We start from the raw sequence: 22977 nt of genomic DNA on the forward strand, positions 1-22977 counted from the left end.
TTTTTCACATTTTGCTTAATAATTCAGTATATTTTGATCATATTCCCCTTCCCCAACATTCCCAGGTCCTCCCCACCTTTTTACCCACACAACTTCCTGTTCTTCTAAACCCTTGCCCAAGAAACCCTCCAAAACAAAACAAATACATAAATAAAAACAAACAAATGACAAGAATGCCCAAATGAAACAAAAGGCACTCACAAAAACCACAGAATCTGTTTTGTGTTGGCTAACTACTTGTGAGCATTGGGAATACCCAGGAACATAGTTGATATATCCCATGACACTGTACTGGAGAAAACTGATTTTTCTTTTCCCAGCAGGTATCAATTACAAATAACTTCTTGGTTAGGGGCGCGAATTGATATATACTTTTCTTTCTCAGTGCTGGAATTTTTATACAATAACTAGTTTTGGTTCCCTTTCTTGGTTAAAAAAAAATGTGACTTGCTGAAGTCAAGTCAACGTGTCTTTTATTCATAGTTTGTGTTTATTTGAAATGCATTACATTTTGAAAATGTACTCTCATTTTTCAAATATATATTTCAAATTATAGATGCTGCAGAAACTTTGTTTATGTATCAAAATAATGACAGATGATTACTTTGCAGTTAATGAATAGCCCCAGCTATTCATTGCAGCTAATGAATAGCCTAACATCATCATATTAAATCAATGACATACAAGCTAAGTTTTAGGGTAAGTGAGTCATGTACAGAGTTGCAAACTGCAACAAACATCCTTAGGTTGAGAGTCACAAATATAGGGGAAAAACCCAAAGATTTTTACTTAAACTTCTTTAGTCAAGATCGAAGATAATAACCTTTCCTGACTGAAGTTGACGTCTTAAACTCCTATTGTTTTGGTTTTATTTATAATCATTTATCGCTTGTCTATTGAGGGGAAACCAGCTTTATCTTTGACTTGTAATTCTTGAAGGTCAATTTAACTTCTTTCTGTTACTCTCCCCTTCCTAATTTCTTTCACGTTTACCTCTGTACAAGTGAATCACACTGAGCTACAAATTGTATGACTTGAATTTTCTTGTCAGTACTTTGTCATCGGTATTATTCAAAATTTTCTTCTTGCAGTCTGTAGGACTTGAAGTGGTAAACAGAGCCAGAATTAAAATATAACTAGTGAAAATAAGTTCTTTGGTCTGAATGTGGAGGAGAGGGAGGCAGCCATATAGCCCTGAGCTCCACTACTCCTCTTTGATCATCCATTAGTGTTCTCTTTATCCTTAGGTTGACAGCTCATGTTCTCAATTATTCATCTGCTGGAGTCAGTTGATAGAAATGTAAAAATGGGTTATTGTTTCATATCAGTAAAGGGAATTGTCTCTGTGAAGTAGCCTTTCTGCTTCCCTCCATCCTTTTTGGCTGTCTTCAAACTTCCCCGGTGTAAGGCAGCCACTTTCTGTCTTCAGTGTTCCTAGCAAACTTCATGGCCATCGTAAGGAAATGCAGATTCTATTTAGTAAGTCTAGAAGAATCCTCATATTCTGGCTTTCTTATACTTTTCCAGAGCCACATTTTCAACAGTAACGCTAAAATGAAGAGAAAGCTAGGAGTACTCTGAACACATTAGTACTGTCTGGTCACCCTGCTAGACATCTTACATCGGTTATCTGCTCTTCATTCTTAGGCTAGTTCTAAAAAGTATCTAGTACTAATCTGAGAACATAAACAGATACATATTTACCATAGAGAATAACAAACTGATCTCTTTATTCAATGTGTAAGACATGGATAGTAAGATTGCCAAATCTCTGACAATTTTATTTTCCATTTTACAAAATAAGGATAAGAATATCCTTGCAGAGGTCTCAGAAAAACCTGGAATACACATGAATCACTAACGTCAGTGTCTGGTCGAGAGATACTCTTAAAACATTATATCTGTTGTTATGACAACTCCAATTTTAGGAATATATAATATATATATGAATATATATATTATATAATCAGACAAGAGGAAAACTTAGGTGCTTATATTTCATATTTAGTTGTGGTCATTAAAGCTGATTTGAATTATAACTTAATTATAAATGTAATTGGTAAATTTGCTTTTCCATTGACACATATTTTCTTGAAAGAATTTTAGTAATAACAAACCATTGCAAGTTATGAATATTCTGACTTATAGTTTTCATCAGTCAGTGTTGGGCATATTGAGTGTATACTTTTCTCAGCATGGGAAAGAACAATTCAAGTTGTAAGCCTTATTATCCATCATTTAGTCATTGTGAGGTTGCTAATTATCATATGTTGAAGTGGTCAGATTATCAGCAGATCATGCATTCATTTATGTTAATGACTACTTAATCTTATACAATAATCATATGCATTGCCCCTGAAGTCAAAAGAATAAAAGAATCAGCTGGAGGCTTTTGATAGAGAGTTTATACATTTTAGATTACGAGTAACCTACAATCACACTTAGACACTTTATTATAAAGGAAATAATAAAACAAAAATGGAAAACTAAAACCATTTTTAAATATAATAAGCATTCAGCATCTAAAATGGATCCACAAAATGCAAGCACATTTTCTCCCTTGAGCATGTAAAAGATTTATATACTAGTGATTAGAGAACGATTGTAGTCAACCTCATTGACAGGTACAAATGGCCAATTAGCATATGAAAAATAATCATGCTCATAAGCTGTCAGCAGAATTACAAATTAAATCTACAGGAAGTTCTATTTCATTCTAATAAGAACTGCAGAAAACAAATCACAACAAATGCTGGCGAGGATGTGGGCAAAAAGAAATCCTTACACACTGCTGGTGGGAATGTACACTTGTCTAGCCACTATGAGATCCATATGGAGTATTCTCAAAATGTTAGAATTATTTCTACCATATGTTACAACTATACCACCCCTAGGTATTTGACAAAGGAATAAAATCAACATATATAGAGATACTTGTGCACCATTTACATAGCTGAGTAATGAAACCAATCTAGGTATCACAAACTTATATATCCAACGAAAATGATAAATTCAGTGCTGTATATACACTGACTTTCTCCAGGAATGTACGTCTTCCTAAGGAAATGTGTGCTATCTGGGGATAATCTTATTAATCAATTTAAATCAGCCTCACTCAGGAATACAAATAATATGATGTATGTCTTCTCTCTGAGAGGGATCCCAGGTTCTACATGTAGATAAAATCATGTATGTACACATGTGGTGAAGCTAGAAATGCAACTGAGAAACAACAATGGGCAATAGTGGGAAGAGGGAGGATGGAAGAGAGAGAAGGGAGGAGGGATGAGGGAAGAGGGACCATGCTTAATGCATATTATTTATACACACACACATACACACACACACACACACATATATATAATATGTATATATCTCTATTTCTATCTATCTATCTATCTATCTATCTATCTATCTATCTATCTATCTATTTACAATTGGAACTCTGTTCCCAAAACTACAATTAGGGTTAGTGTTAGGTTAGAGTTATATAAAACATACATACATATATATGCATATATTATCTACAATGCATATTGTATATGTAAAATAGTTTTATGCATACATGTATATAAATATATGTATATGTAGGCCACACATATATGTGTAAATTTTTAAATGGAAATTATAGTACTAGATTTAAAGTAATTATACTAGTGACAGTGAAACTAGAACTAAGATTTTAAATACTGAGTGGAGTGTAGAAATAAAAATCTTGGACTGGCAAGTTGGCTTAGCAGGTAAAGCAGAGTTTCAGCCAAGACTAACGACCAGAGTACAGTCCAAGCAACTCTCATGGTTGAAGGAGAGAATGAATAGTGGTCCTCTGACCTTTTTTCTTTTTTTACCATACTATGTATGCGTGCATATAAACTCTCCCTCAATTTTATGTTAGCATTTTTGTATTACAATAATAAATGAAAATCTATCATCTACAATTCTTAGCTGGGCATGGTGACAAAAGCCTGGAATATCAGCATTTGGGAGGCTAAACAAAAGGTATTTTGAGTTTAAGGACAGCTTGGTGTCTACATAGTGTAGAGAAATTTATTTTTAGGTCGTATTTTTTATTGGATAGTTTCTGTATTTGCATTTCAAATGTTATCCTCTTTCCCAGTTTTCCCTGCTCTCATCCCCTCTCCCCCTACTTCTATGAGGATGCTCCACCTCCTACCCATTCACTCCCATTTCAACACCAAGTCATTCCCCTACCCTGGGGAAAAGAACCTTCATAGGACTAAGGGATTCTTCTCCTATGGACACCAGACAATGCCATCGTCTACTACATGTGCCGCTGGAGCCATGGGTCCCCCCACAGTTTGTACTCTATGGTTGGTGGTTTAGTCCCTGGGAGCTCTGGGGGGTCTGGATGTTGATGTTGTTCTTCCATGTGGTTGCAAACCCTTTCAGCTCCTTCAGTTCTTTCTCTAACTCCTCCATTGTGGTTCTCATGCTCAGTCTGATGGTTAGCTGTAAGCATATTAATCTGTATCAGTAAGGCTCTGGCAGAGCCTCTCAGGAGACTTCCATAATCAGGTTAATCCAGTAACATGTCTACTTTGTCCAGACATCATGTCCAAAGGTATGATCCAGCTGGAATGCAAACACACCACATACCTTTTATTCCTCCAGCTAAATACATACCTTTAATCCCTCTGGCTGAATACAGACACACCCAAAATATACATATATTCCTTTACGTCCAAACAATGACATCTAATTGATGGGCAGACAAAGTGACCAATCAGATAAAGATTTGACAGAATGAATCAGAGATAGGGTATGCCCAAGTATCAGGAGAACAGAAAGGATAGATTACTTAAGAGCAGTTAAAAGGAGAGAGAGTTCAGTTCAGTACAGTTCAGTTGAGGAGTTCAGTTCATGGAGTTCAGAGGCAGTTTTCCAAGCAATCAATTCAGTCAGACGCCAAGAAAAGCTAGTTGGAGTCAGTCAGCTTAGAGAGAAGTATGAGCAGAACAGCTCAGTTGACAAACCTGCCAGAGTTTAGAAAGAGGTAGACATGAGTTTATTCAGCAATAAGACTCAGAAGCCTAAACAATCTGACATATGGAGGCTGGAAGCTTGTAGGCCTAGGCCTAGGGATCATTAGATAGAAACGCTCTGGGCTCAGTCAAAGCCATGCATTTGTAAAGCTTCAGTATGTCTTTCATCTCATGTCTTAATCTGGGAAAGGAAAAATTACATTTACAATGTATGAACTTGTATCAAGAATTCTAAACAAAACAAACAATAATACCCATTCATTTCATTTGGTTCACAGTTATTGATCTCTAAGAGCAATAGACTGTGTCTGGTGATATCCTCCTTGCTGGCAATGACCTGTAGACGTATAAAAACCATGTAAGAGAGAGAGAAGACTGTAAAGTTACAGATTACCTCAGCCACCAAGAGGTTTTAATATGACAATATCTCTAATTTTCAATTAGATTTTATGTACATTATATAACATTTTCTAAGGAGCTGTGTTTCAAATGCTGAATATGTTATAGACTTGCCTAAAATAAGATATTTTAAGCCAATTATAGTCTAATAAAAGTATTTTGCTTCCTTAAAGGTTCCATTATTTACTGAGTGTGTGTTTGGGGTTCCTGTGTGCATATGTACATATGTGCGTGTGTGTGTGTGTGTGTGTGTGTGTGTGTGTGTGTGTGTGTGTGTTTGTGTGTGTGCATGTCGGGTGGGTTGTGAGCACGTGCACAAGAGAGAGAAATTTCCCTTAAGATGAAGCATTCATCTTGGAAGGACTCCCATTAAGGCACAGGATAGTCTAAAGAGGTGAAACATAATATTTTACAGGAAAAACCTTTAGCTTGGGGAGGAAACAACTCAAAGGCTGCAGGAGGTCCCTGAAATGACCATCCTAGTGGCTTTATTCAATGAATGAAGGACTGTTGAGAGACACTCTCCAACAGTGAACACTCCTGGAAGAAGCAGGGCTAAGCTGAGCTCCCTGAATAAGGCTCAGATGAACTGAGCTCTCTGGAAATGATGTTTACAACCTGCTGAGCTCCTCCACGTTATGCAGTATGCTCCAGATTTCCTCCTTTTGTGAACTGTCACACATGTTGGGATGACATTTGATGTGCGGCTCTCTTTCAGCCATTCCTGCTCTTTTAAATAACCCAATAAACACCGTTAGTTCACCAAGCTGTATATTGGTAATCAGTATACATGGTGTCCTGTCCCAGTGTCCTCAAGTTTCCCCAGGAAGAGAATTATTAATCAGGGGATCAGAGGATAATTTACAGAAGTTGGTTTTCTCTTCCCAACATGTGGATTCCATGGACTCTGGTCACCAGCTAAGTAGCAATCACCTCTACCTCTGAACCATCTCACTGTCCTAAGACAATTATTAATAAAAACTTTCTTTCTAGTAACTATCATTATCATAATAAATCACAGACCACTTTATCAGAAAATTATAATTGTTAGCCAGGTCGTCTTCTTTCTTTCTCTGGGTTTGTCTCTTGGTTCACACCTGAGAATAAACCATGAGGCACATCCAAACAGTTCTGAGGCCTTCCTCCCAGACCACAGAGTGCTTACAGTCAAGAGGGATGCGGAAGCATGTGAGTGGGAACCTGCCTTTATTTATTACCACTTCTGCTATTGAGTTCTCCAGTGACATGAAGAGAAATTATAAAATTATCCTCTCAGAAAGAGTGCATACATCAGTATGATGGCAGAGTTGTGAGGGAGAACAAATGGATGATCAATAAGACATTAGAAAGCAAGTCTGAGTGTGATGCTGGTGACAATGACAATGTGGAGAAAGATGAAGTCAGGTGTCTTTCAAGAAAATAAATTGCAGAAACTGTTAACTAGGTATAGAAAAGAAAAAGAAAGAAAGAGACTAAAAGAACGAAACAGAGAAAGAAAAGACAAAAGAAAGAAATAAAGAAAACATAAATGCAAAGCGTTTTCAGTATTAATGAGGAAAATGAAACTACCAGTGGTAAAATTAAAATAGATTATGAACATGCTTGCAGAGTAGGTCGAAAGTATTTTTAAACAGATTTTTTATTGATGTGTATAACATTATTCCAAAATGAAGTGATTGAGAAGTGTCAAAAAATCAGAATTGGAAAATATTTGAAAACTTGAAGAGTAATTGAAGAAATAGTATATTGATTCATTTAATTGATATGCTAAGATACAAGTTCCATCAATTCTAGGCATAGGCACTGGCAACAAAGAGTCTCTATGACCCCGAGAAGTCTTTATGTTTGATAATTACAACAAAGGCTTATGATTCTTTTTGTTAATAATGAAAATAAGTGGAGTAATTTGTGTATGAAAGATATTACTTGAAAATAAATACATGTCTGCACACGTAAACATACACACAAAGAATAAATCAGGCATGAAAGAAAACAAAACTGTGTTCATTGTGCATAATTTTATTTCCGTCCATTTAATCTACTATCCTGAATTCAGCAGTTCAATCCATATTCTGGTTTATTATTTTGCAAGATTCTTCTATCTTGAGCCTTCTGTGTCCAGCTGGTTTTGACAAAGGTCACAGCACTTCAATCCTTAAAGATACACTGCTATGCATTCATAAGATAAAGCTAGCTGGAATGCTCCACTGCCAATATAAACAAATTAATTAATAAACAATTCATCATTAAATTTTAATAAAGCCAAAGTATTTTTTAAAGGAAATGTACAGAAAAAAGAGTTGCCTTATGCCATTTATATGTGGTTTTAAGAATTGTGCACAAGGTCAGAGCTAGATGCTGTTTTTAAAACTGCCATGTTTTAAACTTTATGCTTATGATCAACTGTGTGAAAAACGTTTTTGGTGCATGAACCTGTTCTAAGATAAAACACGTAGTGGGATGGTCCAGAGAGTAGCCAAGCCATGTGTACTTCTGAGTCATGGCAAAGAGAGTGAACAAGGTCACTTACCTAAAGGTCATTTCATGAAGTATCTCTTTCTCATCATTTTACTGGATGTGGCCAAAGTTCTTCCTATACCCTCTCCCACGCATCTGTCTATACACATACCTCTGCCCATACACATCATACTTCATCATACTTCATGATCTCTGAAAACATGACGGAAATAGAAGAGCCTGAGGACTTCCTCTTACTGAAGAAGTCTAAATATCTATTACTAGTGTAGCAATAGAGAAGAGACAGAACACCGAAGCTGCTACTGTCTGTTACTGACTGGGAGTCGTCAGGGTGTATCCAGCTCTGTCATCACCTAGGTTGGTTAACAGAGAGGCGTGCTCTACCGAGCCAAACTATGTATAAGTGCACTCATTAACTATCTTTCCTTTCCAGTTTATAATCACTATAGGCATGATAAACATACACACATACATTATTTATGAATGATGTTTATGTATGTTAACATCATTATAGAATATTAGTTGCCAATTCTTGCTTCAAAAAAATATTTGTGATTTTAGTTTTGAAAGCCATTGCGATCAAATGTTGGACAAAGTGTAAATGAGTTGGCAGCTTGCCTGTCTGTGTCTGAAATTGCCCCACAGGCATCACACTATGCTGGTCAGTAATTGGCATTTGGCATTCACTTTGAAGGTTTCAGGAGTGAGAGTAGCAGAAGTAGCCATGTCAAGGATGAGTGGCTACTTGGTTTCATTAGTGTGATCACACTCACATGGGTTGTTTAAAAATGCCCAGTACTGCTGGACGATTTAATGATTCTGACTGAAGTAGGGCTCTCTGGTAGGACATTAGAAGTCTTAATGTGGGAGGGAAGCCAAAGTCAGATTGTTTTGTTCTGATTCAGGGTAAAGACTTTAAGAAGGAAGTAAGGACCTCAAAAATAGTAATTACTCTGCTCTACAAGGTTAACATTAAACTCATGTTTAAGGTATAGGTTTTTTTTCCTTAGAGAAGTTGACAAACATTGTTTCAGATAAATTCAATCTCAATATCAATAATTATGACTTGTTTTGATGGGACTCTAATATTATAAAACCACAATCTGTTTCTCTTGGCATCAGAATATCAACAGCAATTTAAGGTAATAATATTGCTGTATATTTATAGAGAAAAATCCATTATTGGATTATTTTATATAATGTGGATATGTCACTTTTCCATCCTATTTCATTCACTGAATACTGTAATGGGTCATTTTTACTTGTAACTTGAAATTAAAGTGTTTGAAAAATACAAAACAAAACACCACCTTTGTGAAAACAAGTTTGAACCAAAGATAGAAATAATATATACGACTGATAAGTGGTACAAACACAATACACAGGGAGCAGGGAAGAGGGACGGAAGGAGAGGGAGAGAGAGAGTGGGAGGGAGAGGGGAGAGAATTAAAGCAATGTAGCCAGTGTGTAACAGATGAGATAGACTTCCACCAGCTAATCTGTGTTTTGTTGGCTACTTGTTTTCTGGTTGAGGCGATTAGAATTAACAGAGGCTTTCTGAAAGGTTATTACCAAAGTCAAATATGATCAGCAGACTCTAGATTTTCTACAAGAAAGATTTTTGCAACCTTCCTTAGGTTTATGCTTTCACTATAAAAAGTAACACATGATTTTGTAAAAAGAGCAAACTTTAGAATGTCATATCACATGCATAATATTCCACATAGTATTCTTTGTGATCACATGGGTGGATGCTGGAATTATCACACAGAGAACTTCAATTTCTATGTTTAATGTAGCATTTCACATCTTCCTACTGCTAGGGTGATATTCATTTTTTTTTATTTTGCTTGTTTTCTGTTTAAGGTATTTTCATATCTCTAATTAGACCTCTTTATTCTATAATATTTATTTACTGTCCCCAAAAGCCCTTGCAACATTACCAATAAGGTGATGGTTTATTTGTTACCATACACAATGTATTATGTGGCCTTTAACAGGTCTGTTCTAGAAAGTGGAAACATTACGATCAAATTGCTTACCTCACAGAACTCTCTGTGTCTGTCTCTCTGTCTCTCTGTCTCTCTCTGTCTCTGTCTCTGTCTCTCTCTCTCTCTCGTGTGTGTGTGTGTGTGTGTGTGTGTGTGTGTGTTTTCTTTCAGTGCTTTCTACATTTTTTCCTATCTCATTACTTGCCTTGTTTGGGACTTGATATGTAGAACAGATGGCCTCAAGTTTCTGGCTTTTGAGTGCTGGGATTGCAAGTGTGTTGACATATTCCATACTCCTTGCCTTGCTTGGTTTCTGACAGGATTCTCATGTGATTTTTGTGAGTGTTTCTCTATATATTGGATATTTATTCCCTTGAATTCCTTTGGAAGATTTATTTTTATTATTTTTAATTATGTTTATTTGTGTATTGTATATGTAATGTGAGTACATATACCACAGACCCTGATCTCTGATCTCCGAGAGCTGGAGGTGCAGGGGGTTGGGAGCCACCTAACATCAGTGTTGGGAACTGAATTTGGATCCTCTGAGAAAGCAGTACGTGCTCTTAACCACCAAATCATCTCTCCATTCGCCTTCACCCTAGGTACTTTTAAACTTTGGTTTTTATCTTTAATTTCCAACACCTGGATAGTTGGATGGGAGATTGTCAGTCACTTCACTTCTAATGCCTTTCCACTTTGTTCTCTATCTCATGCTCACTGTATTGTTGCTATGTTTATGTTCTGAGTCTACTATTACTTCAGTTTCTCAGACATCTTCCCTTTGGTTCTTTATTGCCTGTGTGCTTCAGGTAGGGCTTTCTATTGACTATTTTCTGATTCTATCCTTTGTAAATCTACGGACAAGCCCACTGAAGACGCTCTTTTCTGTTGTGGTAATTTCAAATTTTTTCTTTTTTGCTTTCAAGTGTTTTTCATCTCACTACTTATACTTCTTTATTCCATAATATTCACTTTGCCTCCAGAGCCTTGCTATATTAAACATAGTAATTGAAGTTCTCTGTGTGATAATTCCAACATCTGACTTTGGTTTATATTATCCTATTGAGCTCTATTTTCCTTTTTTATGTTTTGTTGAAAGTCTGTTATTGAAAAAAAGAGTAAATTCATCTTAGTGTGTGTATTTTGTTAATATAGATAGAACTTGGCCCATGTTTAATTCGTGTGGTAGCTGCAGGTACAAGAGGCTTCAAATTAGCATCTGAGATTTTCATTTTATATGTTACTCTTTATAGTAGTTTTGTTTTATAATTTATAAACTAATTTCTTGCTAAGTAAAACTGTTTATGGTATGATGGTGAGTTCCGGAAGGAAAAACATTGTTTGACCTTAGAATTAGTCATCAGTGTTGGGGCTGGGGTTTCGTTTTGGAGATGTGACCATCCAAGACTTAGACCCAGTGATACAAGTTATTTTTCTAAGGTACCAAGTCCATGCTTTGGCTGCAGTATTTCCAATTTATTTCCTGTAAACCCCATTCAACCTGTAACTCCAACTTTGTATCTTTTAAAAAAAATGATCAATTGAGTTCAGTTTGTTCTATCCACATACAGCTGAGTATAGCCCATCAACTGGAATGTGCTTAACAGACCAAGAGCCATGCTCTTGAAGTGAACTGATTCTCTCACTCTAGAAACTATCAATTGTTCATGCTCCTCAGCTGGGAGGAGGCTCATAGACCAGTTCCTAATGCATGAATATTGATTCTCTTGGTCTTACACAGTCAACCTCCGCTGCTGTGAGCTTATAAATTCAATTGCTTGGGATATCCAGAAAACACTCTTTTCAGTACTCACCAAACTCTGGCTCTTGTAATTTTCCTTCCTCTTCTTCCCCAGTAGCCCTTAAGCCTGGGGGAGGAAGAGCCTGAAATAAACATGACATGTATGTCTGAGTAGTCCACTGATATTTTTCTCTTGACTTTGACCAATGGCAGTTTCTGTATTTTTCACCATCACCTGCACAACCAGAGATGCAACAAAAAACATCAGTTGGTTATCCCCATAACATTCATGACACTATGTCATCCTTGGTAATATTTTGGCATGCTGGTCATTATTGCAGTTCATAGGCTTACCATCTGGTTAAGACTAGTGATGACCCCACTCCTAAACTCTCCTAGCACCAGAAGCTTCCATGCTAGTTAACTCTCACAGAATTGGAACATGTTAGCCAACAGAGAGGAAACTTCTAGTCAGTATCAAATTATTTCTCCATGTCTGTTAATAATGCTCATGGTGTCCTCAGCAAAAGGGCATTACCATCAAATTCTGGTGGGTGACCAAGAGCAACGCCAATAGCCTACATTGTTTTGAGATGTCTCCTGAGCAATCATGACCTATAACTGAAGGGGATAGCAACATACATAGAGTTTGTTAATATAGTAGAATATGTGTTTATGTTCATGTAAAATAGTTTAATTGGAACTGTCCCACATATGTAATTAGACACATTCCAGAAGCACCTTCTTTTTCTTTTATGACAACAAGAACTCTGTTTGCTGAGGGCGAGGTTGCTGAGGAAGAGAAATTAGTAACCCACAAAGAATCATTATGAATATAATTTGTAATACATCATGCCTGTAGTTAGGAAGTTCCAGTATAGATATTTCTGGTTTACATACCTCTGCAGCTGGGACTGCTTTATAATACTCTGAACTTTTGCTTGAACAGTGGGTGAGAAGGATGGCCCAACAAAGAAAGCACAAAGTGATGGGTAAGATTGTCATTTACCCTATGTTGTAACATGTTAAATTTGGTTCTAAGATCTTGGATGCCAACCTTTAGAAGTAGAAATTAATAAACTCATGCATTGAGGAGCATGAATATTTCTTTGTATTGAGGCTCTCAGCCTATAAAGATGAACTGAACTATATATTCTTTTTCAAAAATAAAACTAGCATTATATTATGACAAGTATCACTAAAATAAGCATGCTGTATGAAAACTGGAAATCATATGCCTTATAGTTGATTTCATGAGGTCAAATTATCAGAATTAGGAGGGATATTAATGGTCATTTTGTATGAAATTTTAAAAATTGTGTTTACTTTAGTTGCATAGAGGCATGTCTGAAAACACATGAATATATTTCTGATAATTTCCTTATTGTGATTTCACTTTTGTAAAAGCACTCACACAAAAAGCCCTGGTTAATAGAAGGCTGACTGACATAAAAACACATAAATTCTGGCAGTCCGCATGTATTTCTCCAAATCAAATTGCAGAAAAGCATTCCTAAGTTCCAGTTTTCTTACTCCCACCATTGGTTTCTTTAGTTACCACGTGCTCCACCAAATTTGTGCTCAGATAGCGCTTACCAGATTGCACTGGGGAATCTTCTAGTAAAAAAGGCCTCAGTCCAGATGAGATGATGGATAATTGCACTTGGGCAGCCTATGTGGACCAGTATGGAAGGAAAGGTAGACAGTAATCTTTGGTGTATTATGACCACATGGGACTGTAAAAGAGGCCAGGGTGTGTGCTGTTTCTACAGTCCTGTTCATAAAAGTTAAGAAAAGGATTTAATTAATGGTTCACCAGTCTTTAGCCATGGGACCTGTTCCATTGCACTGAGATTTTTAACAGACAGTAGTCCTTCCCTATTCACAGGTGATGGGGTGCCAGTTATAAGGACTTCCTCAGACAACAAAATCTGTCCTCTACATGAATGGTACAATATTTACATATAACCTAAGCATATTTTCTGCATTCTTTAGACCATCTCTACATTTTGTAATAGCCTGTAGAATGTCAATATCATAACGTTTATAGAAAGTAATGAGGAGACTGTATGTTTGTTTTCAAGTATTTCAGTGTGATTGGTTGAATCTCCATATGCAGAAGCCAGAATAGAAATAGATGATTGTGATGTTCAAGATGTAGTGTTTAATATTATCTCTAGTAATTTGGTTTGTGATGTTTTAAGTGTGAATGAAGCATATAAACTACGTTTATTTTAATATTCTTTAAACTAAATTTAACTAAATTTAAACTAAACTAGTTTTAATATTTTTATGCAAATGAATGAAAATTAGAGATTTATAGTAATTAAGTTTGTTTTCAGTGCTACTAATGTAGAATTTGAAACTAGTGATTCAAAATTTAGAACCTGTTTTATCTCTTTACTTCATTGTGTTTACTCAGTTCTGTAATTTATAACTTTGGCTTTTCTAAAGCACTGCCATCCTTATATTTTCAAGTATGACTTAAGAGTACCTTAGTATAATGACATAAGGAATGGGGCTATTTTACTAAATACTTTGGAATATTCCTAGTTCAGAAAGTCATTATAATAAGAATTACTGTTTCTAATTGCCCTAGGTCTAGTCTTTACCAAATTCAAAAGATTAGATTTCAGAGGAATAATAAATACAAATTGTCAGTTTTTAAAAAGTGGTCTGTTTCTTAAAGGTTGCAGAAATCAGCCCAACCAAAGTAGACGCATCTTTAAACTGTGTTTGCCATTTTGACATGCTCAGCATTTTGAGGCCAATTAAAGTAGCCTAAATCTTATCAGTCTGAAAATAAATCAGCATCCTCCAAGGTGATATCTGCTTATATATTTAATATTATTCTTTGCTTTTCTCTAGAGATCTTGTGAATTTTTAACAATATTTTATAATGATACTTTTCAGAAAAATATCATGCCATAAAATATGAAGGGGCCAGGGGATGTAGCTCAGTTGGAAGAATGATTGACTAACATGCCAGAAGCTCTAGACCCTATTTCAGGCACTGAATGAACTGATAATGGTTATGTACACCTCTCAGTGCAACACTCGGGAGGCAGAGGTGGGAGAATTAGAATGTCAAGGTCATTCAAGGTTGCATAGTAGAATCAGGTCCAGCCTGGGCTTCCTGAGATAGACCCTTTCTCTAAGAAGAAGATCTTAGAGAAGGGATGTGGGAATGACAAAGAGAAAGATGAAGAAGAAAGAGGAGAAGGAGGAGGAGGAGGAGGAGGAGGGGAAGAGGAAGAGGAAGAGGAAGAGAATGAAGAATCTGTGTCTTCACACTTTGCATGTCTGCTCTTCTATTTGTCTTTCTTGATATCTATATCTATATATCTATATCAATATCTATATCTATCTATCTCTCTCTCTATATATAGATATTGATATAGATATATATTCTCCATATGCAGCTGCAGCACACCCACCACTTTAAGTGCTTTATTGTTGGCTAGTGACTATTTTTCCATAGCATATATAAAATGACCATTTTACAGGTATTGGGACATTCTCTTATCTACATGTAACCCTTACCAACTTTCACATTCGTTATCCCATGTTCTCACGTATATACTTTTTTCCTTAGCATTAGTAAATAGGTTGGGAAGTTATTTCTCTCCCCGACCCCAGTGGACATCTTTATTGTTTAATAGATCATCAACTTCTCCAAACCTACAGCTGGAATTTCATTGTGTTTCCATGCTGAGTCCTGAACAGCGAGCGACAAAGCTAACCAGAAGCCACACAAGTCAAAGAGAGCTGAGCTTTTACAGCTCACTTCCTTTCACAGGCAGAATATAAATAGATGCCCTTTACAGTGCACAATGGCTTTAGTCACTAAGGAATTTAAATGGGATCTTGAAGAACTTAGACCAATCCTGATGTGGTAAAGACAAGCTGAGATGCTGTGAAACTGTTTAAGCATTCCTGGTCTTGCATCTTGGTCACTAGCTGAATCTTGTGCTAAACCAAATGGAGATGTGGAAAACACTAGGCTGACTTAGGGGCTGTGCACAGGAACAAAAGGCAGGAAAATACTAAACATTGCTGACAGCATCCACTCCAGGAAGGACTTTAGCTTCCAGGAGTTCTAGCCTGGACCATCCTCAGTGCTCACATGGCTGACTCTATCCTCTGTGTTCCATTTGGCACAGCAAGTGTCAGTGATAGTGATGCAACCCCTAGAGGTGGCTTTTACCACCTCATCCTTGAGCGACTTGGTTCCCCTGGCAAAGGCTTCCCATTCAAATACCCCAACAGGACCACTCCAAACAACCTGCTTACTGCAAGCCACAGCCTCAGCATATGTCTTGCTGCTCTCAGTACCACGGTCCAAGCCCATCCAGCCAGCAGGTGTACCAGAGGCCACAGGAGCTTGGCCAGTCTTGGTACTTTCATCAAATTTTCAGCAGTGACAAAGTCAACCAGCAGGATAATCTTCACACCATTTTTCTCAGCTTTGGACATGAGATCTTTGACAATCTTGGCTCCTGCTTCACCATACAGAGATGTGTCAATCTCCATGTTGTTGAGTCATCTCATTGGCTTTGTCTAGCGTATTACTGATCAACTGGACCTTGTCTGAAACTTTAGCTCCTCCCAAGATAAGCAAGAAGGATCACTCTGGACTCTCCAAAGCCTTGGCAGAGTAGTTCAGCTCCTTCTTCATCAAAAACCCACCAGCCTTCTGTGGCAGATTCACACCCACCATGGAGCTGTGGGCTCGGTGTGCAGCCCCCAAATCATTGACCTAGGTGTCTCCTAGTTTGGACAGGGGGTGTTGGAAAGCATCGATTTTAGCTGGTTCCCAGAAGTATCTTTTCCCTTCCCTTCTTCCTCCACATGAAAGTGGAGGTTCTCCACGAGGATGACAGTCCCAGCAACCGGGTTGGCACAGGCATTCTCTACTTCTGAGCCCACACAATCCTTCAAGAACAGAACATCCTTGGCCAGCAGATATTTGAGTTCTACAGCAACTGCTCTAAGGAGTAATCGTCGGGCTGGGAACACCATTAGACTGGCCCAGGTGGCTCATAAGGACAACTGATTTGGCTCCATTGTCCAAGCAGAATTTGATGCTTGGAACAGCAGCCTTGATCCTTTACTCATTTGTTCTCTGGTTGTTCTTCATTGGAATATTGAAGTCCACCCTCGTCATGACCCGCTTCCCCTTCACAACATTTTGGCAACACCATGAAGTTGAGAGGCCCAGAGCAGAGGAAGAGAAGGGATGTCATTTTTCAGTTGTGTAAACGTCGTATTTTAGCTTAGTGTTAATTCTTTCTTTAGTTGTCACCTATTTCTTTTTTAAAAAAAAAACAAATTCCCGTGTCTCCTTTTAGCCTTAATTTCTATTTCTTTGAGTTTCTCGAGTATCCTTTCCACCTGCTGTCTTTCTAAACACTGCTTCGACTTCAGTATTCAGATGGTTTTTTCTACCTTTTATGCAAGATCTGGATTGAACTATTCATACCTTAGTTGCCTGAAAAATGATTGTATTTCAGTTTTTAGATCCATTATAGTTAAATATAATATGAGAGATTGTGCTATAACTTTATTGATCCAGAAGATCAATAGAATATGTAAAGATGAAAGCTAATAAACTTGTAAAAGCTATTCTCTGATTCTTTAAAACATAAATGATTTGAAGATGTAGCATTTGGTTAGCGGTTAAACTAATATTCTTAAAAAGTTAAAGTTACCATTATTGACTTGTCAGTATTATATTTTCTTTCATCACCAACTCCCAGACAGTTTCATGTAGATTAGACTGGCCTTGACCTCTTGAACATATGAAGTGTCATGTCCAAGGTTAGCTTTGTACTTCTGATATTTCTGCTTCTACCCCCTAAGTATTAGAATTACAGGCATGAGACAGCCTCTGATTTACCTGTTCTTGAGTTCCATTATTATTACCATTAGTTTGATATGTGTGTGTGTGTGTGTGTGTGTGTGTATGTATATGTGTGTGTGCATAAGATGTGATAAATGTGATTCTATTGAGTGATTCCTGAAGAAATGCCTTTTGGCTAGACCTCATTGCCTATTTGATTCTCTGAGGCTCAGCTTGCTTCTGACACAGTCTCTAAGTGACAGAACTCACAGAGCTCGAGCCTCTGTTCATTTAAGCAGTGTGATTGTGTCTGCAGCCAAGGCAGTCCATTTGTTCTCATAGTGAGAAACTCTGCTCTTGTTCTATTTGGGGCATTTGATCATCTGATCTTTGTTGAAATAATTAGTCTTCATAGCAGTTGATAATTATTTCAGATGATTATTAAGGAGTTCTGGTTCAGGAGTTTTGATAGCTTTACTTGTTGGCTTTGTAGGAAAATCTGACTTGGTTCATCTGGCCCCACTTACTCGCTGAAAAGTCAGTTTCATAAGTACTTATTTGAAAATGCAGATTTATTTACTTTGAAGTGATTAATCCAGAGTGACAGCATATCTTTTCCCTAATAATATTGATTTACAGAGTATATATTGGTTGAGTAAATTAGTTTGTACTGTGTTTAGATTATCTGTTCCCTAAGTACAAGTAATTTGGTTTTACATACAGATAGAAGTTTTAAAGAAACCCTCATATATAAACCTCTGCATAGTTTACCTGCGGGAACTCTCTAGGTATGTGTTATGCAAAGGAGTGCACACTGGTGTTGCAGCCATGGAAAATTTGTCTTGACACCATATTCATGTGAACATTAAGTCAATGTAGCCATATTCTTCATTTCTGTGTTTGAGACAGGGTTTCTCTGTAGCCCTGGCCATCCTGGAACTCGCTCTGTAGACCCAAGCTGACCTGAAATTCAGAGATTTGCCTGCCTCTGCCTCTCTAGTGCTGAGATTAGAGATTAGAGCCACCAACTGGCTCCCATATTTTCCTTAAAAGACTAAAATATAAGGAACCTACAGTGGAATAGTTGGATTTTAGTACACGTTAGGGATCTCATATCTAAGATAAAAATACCAAAAATTGTTTTAAGATTTATTATTATTATTATAATTATGACTTGATGAATGACTTTCCTCTGAGGTAAAAACCAGCTTTCTGTTTATCTAAAGATGAACATTAAACTCAAGATCTAATTATTTCAAATAATTTCTCCTAAATTATACATAAGATTGATAAAATTGTCTTTGTAGTTCTTTTGCTAATTAAAGCTTTCAAGAAATAGCTAGATGCAGTTGAATGAGGTTTCTATATCAAAGAAGCTGTGAGCAGGGACTGATTTCCCAGAAAGTGTGAAGAGGGCGGGCGCGGCTTCTTCTCAGTCTCAAACCTTCTGAGGAGACTATGCTGGGAGCAGGCCCTCAGCACCAGCCCCAACAACACTGAAATGACCAATGAGAAGGGTGGGGTAGCCCATCTCAGTGTGGTTTAAAGCACCAGATAGATGTTCCTAGAGAAGGCATATGTGCTGCTTAAAGGTCTACCAGCATAACTAGCTAACTCCTGCCATTCTAAAGCTGTCTGGGAAAACAAAACAAAACAAAAAAACCCCAACAAAACAAAACGCAAACCAAACTAACCAAACAATAATAACTCAAGCCAAAGGAGCAATTGTTGGTTAAAAACGCCACAAATGTGGGTAAACCAGGCAGGTGTAGCTGCAAGGCCAGCCTATGCACTGAAACTAGGGGCTGCCCACTTGGAATCTTTATACTTTCTTGGGTTTATTGTTCCAATCAGGGGTTCCCCGAGACCATAGAAAACATCTGAAGTGGCCCCAGAGAACTGAAAGCCAGTACAAAGTAGGTGCTTATGCCATCTTGGAAAAGGTTCCTAAAAGCATAGCATAGTAATAACAAATTTTCAAGTTAAGGCTGCAGTGAGAATTAAAGACCCCCAACATTTCCCCAGAGATTGAAGGTGCTTTCTTGCCTTTAGTGGTGGGAATACATTTAACTGTACTCGTTAGAGTATAGCTCTAAATGTATGGATTGCACCTTGTGAACATATAAAGGTTAAATATATGTCAATTAATTAAATACCAAATCAAATAAGGTAGAGATTATAACATTGGTTTCAGATTCTTAATCTGAGAGAAAAATAAAAGTGTGTTTTCAGAAGGCTCAGTTCTGAAAGGCCCCTGAATAACAAATGTGTCATGTCCTAGTTACTTAGGCATGTTCCGGGTTCTGCTATCTAGGTTTAGAGACTGTCAATACTTACGTCGGTTTATCAGTTATGTCTATACATTAATTCAAACTTTCAGATTTTGAAATTGTTCTTTTTAATGTTTCTTTTCCTCTAATATTTCACTCGTTTGATGTCTGCAATTATAAAAGAGGTTGGTGGGTGCAAGTTATACCTCTCTTGGTCTTTGTGACTAATCTCCTGTATAATTAGGAATTAAACTGGTCCTGTGTAATCAGCCTGTACTTGGGCTTTTAAATCACCATTGTTAATTCCTTAATTAGAACATTAAATCCATCTGTAGTTCATGCTCCTGATGCTCTGATGTGGATCTGCACCTGGCTTTGAACTTGTCCTTGGTGTTCATTCTTTCTATGACTCTCCGTTGCCGGCTTCCTTTTTCTATAAAAACCTTTTTAGTAAAAATTTTTCTTCAAAATTTACAACTCATAAATTATTGATTAGGATATTAGCAATTTTAATATGGGTTTCTAAAATTAAGTACTGTTATTCTTCTCTCAAATGTAGTAAAATATTGGAATGCTTGAGTCTCACTTGCTCCTGATAGACATGTCTTTGATTCACACCCCCCTTTGTGAGTGTGAACACAGAGGGGGCTCGGTGTTTACCCCACCTCAGAATTTACTCAGGTATCAGGCACAGTCACTGACTGCCTCATAGGGAATTGCGAAAGTCACTTTAAAACAATCCGTGCACATGCACACATGCCTGCACACACACGTATGAGGCACACACTGTCTGCAATATCTGTGGAGAAGATCAGAGGACACCTGCGGGAGTTGGTTCTCCCACTACGCAGGTTGAAGGGAAGGATGTCCAGTCTAAAGGCTTATTGAATAGAATGTTGTCTCATTTTCAGTCATCAGGTTTCCCTCTATATGCTGAAATTACCGACATTTGGATAAATAACTCATTTACATTTTAAGTTATATAATGCAAAGTAATTTTTTAATGCATGTCCATAAGTTTGTGAGGCTTGTTTGTTATTGGTTGTTTGTATGTCTGAAGTTCTCTTAAAGTTAAGAACTTGGTTGCAAGATCTAAGATATGGTGAAGAGAATGGTACACTTTTCAGTGAGAATATATTAGCAGACCACTATTATTTTTATCTTTTCTCCTTTTCTTTTAATTATGCAGGAAAAAATCCTGTATTTTATATCCTGAGTAATTCTTAGGCATTCTCTTCTTGGCGAGCTTCCCCTACCTTTGCCTGTCTTAGGCAGGGCTGCATCTGTAGATGTGTCATGTTCCTCCGCAGGTTCTAGTTCTTGCCATCAGACACATTGTGACTGAGGCAGCCTGATTTTCTGCTCTGTTTCAGCCTCTTGGGTTGCATCCCAAGGCCAGATGTTATTTTATATCTGGTGCATTTGTGCTGAGCCAAGTAGAATATTACATCCTAGAAACAGTAACTACAGTTAGTGATAGAGACCAAAACAATAATTAAGTTTGCTGTGTTGTGTACTGGCAGGAAAAGAGCTCCAGCGAGCCTCAGTTAGGGCGCGAAGCTGGGCAAGTACTAAAGCGAATCTTTGTAAAGGTTAACACTTGCGCAGCTTCTGAAGCACATGTTTCCCTAACAAGATTAGCAATGCCAGCTGTCTGCATTCGCAGAAACAATTTAACTTCAATATTACACGAAACACTGAGTAAAATGACAATAACAGTTAAATTAAACTGAAATATGCATCACAATCGCAAATGAAAAATGAAGCCTTACCTTCAAAACACCACAATGGCTGCTGCCAATGAAGAGACTGGAATCTTTGACTTTTTATTGTGGAGAGATGTTTTTTTCAAAATGTTGAAATATTTTGTCATAACTGTAACTTGTCAAGAATTCTACGACTCCTGTCTCCTGACTTAAGGTATGTCCTTTCATTGGTAACTCACAAAAGGTTGAAAAATCATATTCAACCTTATATTAAAAAATTATATTCGTGGTAGCTGCAGTACATCAGTGGACACTCTATCGACCTGTCCTATACCTTGAATGTAGCCATATGAAATAGTTACATTTCCCAGAACCATTTGAAGATTGAACCTGTCTGATTTGGGATTTTCCAATCAGATACTTTAAGTGAACACCGGAATATGAAGGGCATTTCCATTTTCTGCTACCAAATATCTCAAGGATTCCTTACCAGGACAGTGGCTCCTATGTTCAGACTGGGTCCCTATCCTAGGACCTTCCAGGGCCACCCAATCCATGCTCCTTGTGGTGGGTCTATGAATTACTGAGCAGAGTATGTTTTCAGCCTTCATAATTCTGAGAGATCCACACTTCATAATGAATCTCTTACTGTTGATGCTTTAAATTAGAAACTACTGCTTCTGAGATAGCATATATTACTAACATTTAAATTGACATTGGTTATTGAAATAATTAGTAATAAAAATCATGCAACAAGTGGATGTCATTTGAAATATGGCCAAACCCAGTCATCTAGCTAAAACTCCCTCCTGCCTTGTGGTTGCATGTTATTTTCTCTGTTTCTTAACACACTAGCTCAAAACTCAACACCCTCCTATTGTTGTTGGCCACGGCCTAAACCTGATGTCAACATCAGAGTGCTATAAGCCTTCTGTAGAAGTACTTTCTTTAGATTTTAAGTTAATCCTAGAGATGATGTCTTAGGGTTTTATTGCTGTGAACAGACACCATGACCAAGGCAACTCTTGGGGCTTGCTTTCAAGTTTAGAGGTTCAGTCCATTATCATCAAGGTGGGAACATGGCAGCATCTAGGTAGACATGGTACAGGAAGAGCTGAGAGTTGTACCTCTTCATCCGAAGGCTGCCAACAGAATACTGACTTCCTGGCAGCTAGGACTAGGGTATTGAAACCCATGCCCATAGTTATACTCCTACTCCAACAAGGCTGCACTTCCTAATAGTGTCACTCCCTGGGCCAAGCATATAGAAACCATCACAGATGCTATCTGTGAACTTTAATACATGCTATAGTTCTGCCAGTCTTCTGTCTCACTCTCTACTGTTGAGCTCATTGGACTTCCTTAAGCTCCTACCACAGTACCTCCAACTGCACTGAAACACTGGAACATAGGAAAGTAACTTATGTGTGTTTCGTGCATTTCATTGGAAACTCTGCTTCCCAATTGTGTCTGACCTGCTACATATACCTGACTTTAGCTCCTTTCCACTCAGGATTCTCTAAAGAATCTCTGACATTGCTCAA

The 22977-nt window shown here is 37.4% G+C and overlaps 1 protein-coding gene and 1 pseudogene across 1 annotated transcript in view; one reads left to right on the forward strand and one right to left on the reverse strand.

Annotated features, from left to right (window-relative positions):
- Positions 1-22977, forward strand: part of Spag16 (sperm associated antigen 16) — a 523611-nt gene that overhangs the window by 201377 nt on the left and 299257 nt on the right. The gene's annotated exons all lie outside the window — the stretch shown is intronic.
- On the reverse strand, positions 15662-16794 carry LOC116898213 (annotated as a pseudogene).

This window comes from Rattus rattus, chromosome 4, assembly GCF_011064425.1.
Source record: "Rattus rattus isolate New Zealand chromosome 4, Rrattus_CSIRO_v1, whole genome shotgun sequence".
In the NCBI taxonomy this organism is placed as follows: Eukaryota; Metazoa; Chordata; class Mammalia; order Rodentia; family Muridae; genus Rattus; species Rattus rattus.